Genomic DNA, 6,048 nt, shown 5'->3' with positions numbered 1-6,048 from the left:
AAATTTTCCTACCAAAGGCCAGCGCGGTGACTTATGCCTGTAATCCCAGCACTTTGAGAGGCCGAGGTGGGCAGATCACCTGAGGTCAGGAGTTAGAGACCAGCATGGCCAATGTAGTGAAACCCCGTCTCTACTAAAACTACAGAAAATTAGCTGGGCATGGTGGCGGGCACCTGTAATCCCAGCTACTCGGGAGGCTGACGCAGGATAATCACTTGAACCCAGTAGGCAGAGGTTACCCTGAGCCGAGATTGCACCCTTGCACTCCAGCCTAAGCAACAGAGTGAGACCCCATCTCAAAAAAAAAAAAAAAAAAATTAGCCAGGCATGGTGGCACATGCCTGTAATCCCAGCTACTCTGGAAGCTGGGCCAGGAAAGTCGCTTGAACCTGGGAGGTGGAGGTTGCAGTGAGCCAAGATCACGCCACTACATTCCACCCTGGGCGGCAGAGCGAGACTCAGTTTCAAAGATGAAAAGCCAGGCACAGTGACTCGTGCCTGTAATCCCAGCACTTTGGGAGGCCGAGGCAGGTGGATCACCTGAGGTCGGGAGTTCAAGACCAATCTGATCAACATGGAGAAACCCCTACTAAAAATACAAAATTAGTTGGGCATGGTGGCGCATGCCTGTAATCCCAGCTACTCAGGAGGAGGCTGAGGCAGGAGAATCGCTTGAACCCGGGAGGTGGAGGTTGAGGTGAGCTGAGATCATGCCATTGCACTCCAGCCTGGGCAACAAGAGCAAAACTCCATCTCAAAAAATAGTAATAATAAAAAGGAAAGAAAAAGAAAAAATTAACTAGGTGTGGTGTTGCACACCTGTAGTTCCAGCTACTCAGTAGGATGAGGTGGAGGGTGAGGTGGATGGATTATTTGAGCCCAGGAGCTCAAGACCACAGTGAGCTGTGATTGTGCCACTGCTTCTGGGCAACAGAAGGAGACTCTGTCTCACACATACAAAAATAAAATAATAGGCCGGGTGCGGTGGCTCACGCCTGTAATCCCAGCACTTTGGGAGGCCGAGGCGGGCGGATCACAAGGTCAGGAGATCAAGACCACGGTGAAACTCCGTCTCTACTAAAAGTACAAAAAATCAGCCGGGCAGGTGGCGGGCGCCTGTAGTCCCAGCTACTCAGGAGGCTGAGGCAGGAGAATGGCGTGAACCCGGGAGGCGGAGCTTGCAGTGAGCTGAGATCACACCACTGCACTCCAGCCTGGGGGACAGAGCGAGACTCCATGTCAAAAAATAAAAATAAAAATAAAATAAAATAAAATAATATTAAAATTAAAAACAGATTTAATCCTTAAGTGAAGCGGATGACATGAGGGCATTAGCATATTCGTGGCCAGGTGTGTGAAGTAAAGCTCAGAGCACATTAATCTGAGGCCCAAGGTCACACAGCTGGCAGGGATCCAAGCCCAGGCCATCTCCCACTGTTGGAATGCACCGTGCAAAGGTGGAGAGAGAGACCAAGGCCAGGCAACTTGGAAACCTGGGGAAAACCAGTCCCTAAGGAGAGAAAAAAATGCCCCAGCAAAGCAGGTGGAGGCAATTTTGGAGTATCATGGATCGTCTGTATTGAGTAATAGAAGAGACTGTCAGGCTGGGCACGATGGCTCACGCCTGTAATCCCACCACTTTGGGAGGCTGAGGAGGGTAGATAACTTGAGGTCAGGAGTTCGAGACCAGCCTGGCCAATGTGTCCTGTCTCTACTAAAAATATAAAAATTAACCAGGCATGGTGGCAGGCACCTGTAATCTCAGCTACTCGAGAGGCTGAGGCAGGAGAATTGCTTGAACCTGGGGGGCAGAGGTTGCAGCGAGCCGAAAGCGCGCCATCGCGCTCTAGGCTGGGCTACAGAGCAAGACTCCATCTCAAAAGTAAATAAATAAATAGAAGAGACTGTCAAACCCAGTTAAGTCCAGTTGAGAGGTCTGAGAAAACAGGAAAACATCCCCAGCTCACCTACCATCCATGCAGACAGGAGGAGCTTCTGTTTTCTTCTTCAACAAAATAAAAACAAATGTTAAATGCAGAACAGATCAGAGCCTCCTAACTTACACCCACAATCCAAGATTAACAAATGTTAACATATTTCATATCGGCTTGATTCACTTCAGAATCGTTTAAGATATTTTTTTTGTTTTGTTTTGTTTTTTTTTTTTTTGAGACGGAGTCTCGCTGTGTCTCCCAGGCTGGAGTGCAGTGGCGTGATCTCGGCTCACTGCAAGCTCCGCCTCCCGGGTTCACGCCATTCTCCGGCCTCAGCCTCCCAAGTAGCTGAGACTACAGGCGCCCGCCACCACGCCCGGCTAGTTTTTTGTATTTTTAGTAGAGACGGGGTTTCACCATGTTAGCCAGGATAGTCTCGATCTCCTGACCTCGTGATCCACCCGCCTCGGCCTCCCAAAGTGCTGGGATTACAGGCTTGAGCCACCGTGCCCAGCCAAGATATTTTTTTAAAAATTATTATTTTTTTGCTCTTTCCTGCACATGGAAAGATATAAAAATTTTATTTTTATTCTTTATTTATTTATTTATTTTGAGATGGAATCTCACTCTGTCACCCAGGCTGGAGTATGGTGGCACCATCTCTGCTAACTGCAACCTCCGCCTCCCGGGTTCATGCAATTCTCCTGCCTCAGCCTCCCGAGTAGCTGGGATTACAGGCGCCTGCCACCATGTGCGGCTATTTTTTTTTTTTTTTTTTTTTTTTTTTTTTTTTTTTTTTTTTTTTTTTTTTTTTTTTTTTTTTTTGCATTTTTAGTAAGACAGGTTTTCGCCACATTGGTCAGGCTGGTCTCAAACTCCTGACCTCAGGTGATCCGCCTGCCTTGGCCTCTCAAAGTGCTGGGATTACAGGTGTGAGCTGCTGCGCCCGGCCTGAAATATATAAAAAAAATTTTAAGCTTGCTTATCTGAATGCCTAAAAAGCAAAAGACTGGCCGGGCGCAGTGGCTCACGCCTGTAATCCCACGACTTTGGGAGGCCGAGGCAGGTGGATCACCTGAGGTCAGGAGTTCTAGACCACTCTGGCCAAGATGGCGAAACCCTGTTTCTGCAAAAAACAAAAATTAGCTGGGCATGGTGGTGTATGCCTGTAATCCCAGGTACTCGGGAGGCTGAGGCAGGAGAATGGCGTGAACCCGGGAGTTGGAGGTTGTAGTGAGCTGAGATCATGCCACTGCGCTCCAGCCTGGACAGCAGGGAGAGACTCTGTCTCAAAATAAAATAAAATAAAATAAAATAAAATAAAATAAATAAATAAAAATTAGCCAGGCATAGTGGTGCATGCCTGTAGTCACAGCTACTCAGAGGGCCGAGGTAGGAGGATCACTTGAGCCTGGAAGGCTGAGGCTGCAGTGAGCCATGATCTCACCTACTGCACTCAGCTTGAAGAACAGTGAGACCCTGTCTCAAAGAAAAGAAAAGAAAAGGCCGGCATGGTGGCTCAAGCCTGTAATCCCAGCACTTTGGGAGGCCGAGACGGGCGGATCACGAGGTCAGGAGATCGAGACCATCCTGGCTAACACGGTGAAACCCTGTCTCTACTAAAAAAAAAAAAAATACAAAAAACTAGCCAGGCGAGGTGGCGGACGCCTGTAGTCCCAGCTACTTGGGAGGCTGAGCCAGGAGAATGGCGTAAACCCGGGAGGCGGAGCTTGCAGTGAGCTGAGATCCGGCCACTGCACTCCAGCCTGGGCAACAGAGTGAGACTCCGTCTCAAAAAAAAAAAAAAGAAAAGAAAAGAAAAGAAGAAAAACTATTGATACGTGCTGGGCTCAGTGGTTCATGTCTTTAATCATGGCACTTTGAGAGGCCAAGGCAGGCGGATCACCTGAGTCAGGAGCTGGAGACCAGACTAGCCAACATGGCGAAACCCTGTCTCTACTAAAAATACAAAAATCAGCTGGGTGTGGTGGTGGATGCCAGCAGTCCCAGCTACTGGGAAGGCTGAGGCAGGAGAATCACTTGATCCTGGGAGGCGGAAGTTACAGTGAAATGAGGTCTCCCCACTCCCCACTGCACTCCAGCCTGGACAAAAGAGTCTTGCTTGCAAGACTCCATCTCAAAAAAAAAAAAAAAAAAAAAAAATCAAGAAGGGAAAAAATTAATCTATGGTGATAGAGTCTATTTGAGGAGGTTGCCTGGGCAGGAGCAGAAGCAGTTCTGGCAAAGTGGCATGCCCCTGTAATGTCACCCACTTGGGAGGCTGTGGCCGGAGGATCACTTAAGGCCAGGAATTCAAGACCAGCCTAGGCAACATAGTGAGACCTCGGCTGGGCGCAGTGGCTCAAGCCTGTAATCCCAGCACTTTGGGAGGCCGAGACGGGCGGATCACGAGGTCAGGAGATCAAGACCATCCTGGCTAACACGGTGAAACCCCATCTCTACTAAAAAATACAAAAAACTAGCCGGGCGAAGTGGCGGGCGCCTGTAGTCCCAGCTACTCGGGAGGCTGAGGCAGGAGAATGGCGCGAACCCCGGAGGCGGAGCTTGCAGTGAGCTGAGATCCGGCCACTGCACTCCAGCCTGGGCGACAGAGCGAGACTCCGTCTCAAAAATAAAATAAAATAAAATAAAATAAACATAGTGAGACCTCATCTCTACAAAAAAGTAAAATAAAATAAAATAAAAATTAGCCAAGCATGGTGGCTGATACCTGTACTCCCAGCTACTCGGGAGGCTGAGGCAGGAGGATTGCTCGAGCCCAGGAGTTTGAGTCTTCAGTGAGCTATGATTGCACCACTGCACTCCAACCTGGGTGAAAGAGTGAGACCCAGTCTGTAAGATAAATGAATAAATAACACATTGTGATTAAAGTCAAAGTCACGGCCGGGTGTGGAGGCTCACGCCTGTAATGCCAGCACTTTGGGAGGCTGAGGCAGGCAGATCACCTGAGGTTGGGAGTTCAAGACCAGCCTGACCAACATGGAGAAATCCCGTCTCTACTAAAAATAGAAAATTAGCCGGCTGTGGTGGCATATGCCTGTAATCCCAGCTATTCGGGGGAGGCTGAGGCAGGAGAATCACTTGAACCCAGGAGACGGAGGTTGTGATGAGCCAAGGTCATACTATTGCACTCCAGCCTGGGCAACAAGAACGAAACTCTGTCTCAAAAAAAAAAAAAAAAAGGCTGAAGTCACTTGTGCTTCACTCCAATTCCTTTCCTTCCAGTACAGAAACAATGTCCTAAAGAAAAACAGTCGTACTGAACAGTTACTGCACCCAACTTTACAAGAATTACAGTCATTGGGTCACATAATGACAGGGACATGTTGAGAAATGTCTCCTTAGGCAATCTTGTCATTGTATGAATGTCATGGAGTTTGATATAGTTTGGATGTTTGTCCCCTCCAAATCTCATGTTGAAATGTGATCCTCCTTGAGCCCAGGCGGTTGGGGCTGCAGTGAGCCACGTTTGTGCCACTGCACTCCAGCCTGGGCGACAGAGTGAGACTGTCTCTAAAAAAAAAAAAAAAAAAAAAAAAAAAAAGAGGAAAGAGGCTAGGCGTGGTGGCTCACGCCTGTAATCCCAGCACTTTGGGAGGCCGAGGCGGGGAGATTACAAGGTCAGGAGATCGAGACCATCCTGGCTGACACAGTGAAACCCCGTCTCTACTAAAAATACAAAAAACTAGCTGGGCGTGTTGGTGGGTGCCTGTAGTTCCAGCTACTCCAGAGGCTGAGGCAGGAGAATGGCGTGAACTCAGGAGGCAGAGCTTGCAGTAAGCCAAGGTCGGTCACTGCACTTTAGCCTGGGTGACAGAGCAAGACTCATTTAAAAAAAAAAAAAAAAAAAAAAGGCCGGGCGCAGCGGCTCATGCCTGTAATCCCAGCTACTCAGGAGGCTGAGGCAGGAGAATCGCTTGAACCCGGAAGGCCGAGGCTGCAGTGAGCCGAGATCGTGCCACTGCACTCCAGCCTAGGCGACAGAGCAAGACTGTCTCAAAAAAAAAAAAAAAAAAAGGGAAAAGAAAGAAAGAAGAAGCAGGAAAGAAACAAAAGAAAGAGAAAGAAGAAAAGAAAGAAATAAAAATAAAAA

Source organism: Macaca thibetana, chromosome 19 (assembly GCF_024542745.1).
Source record: "Macaca thibetana thibetana isolate TM-01 chromosome 19, ASM2454274v1, whole genome shotgun sequence".
NCBI classification, from domain to species: Eukaryota; Metazoa; Chordata; class Mammalia; order Primates; family Cercopithecidae; genus Macaca; species Macaca thibetana.
The sequence above is the reverse complement of the archived record's forward strand: the minus strand, read 5'-3'. Positions refer to the sequence as shown.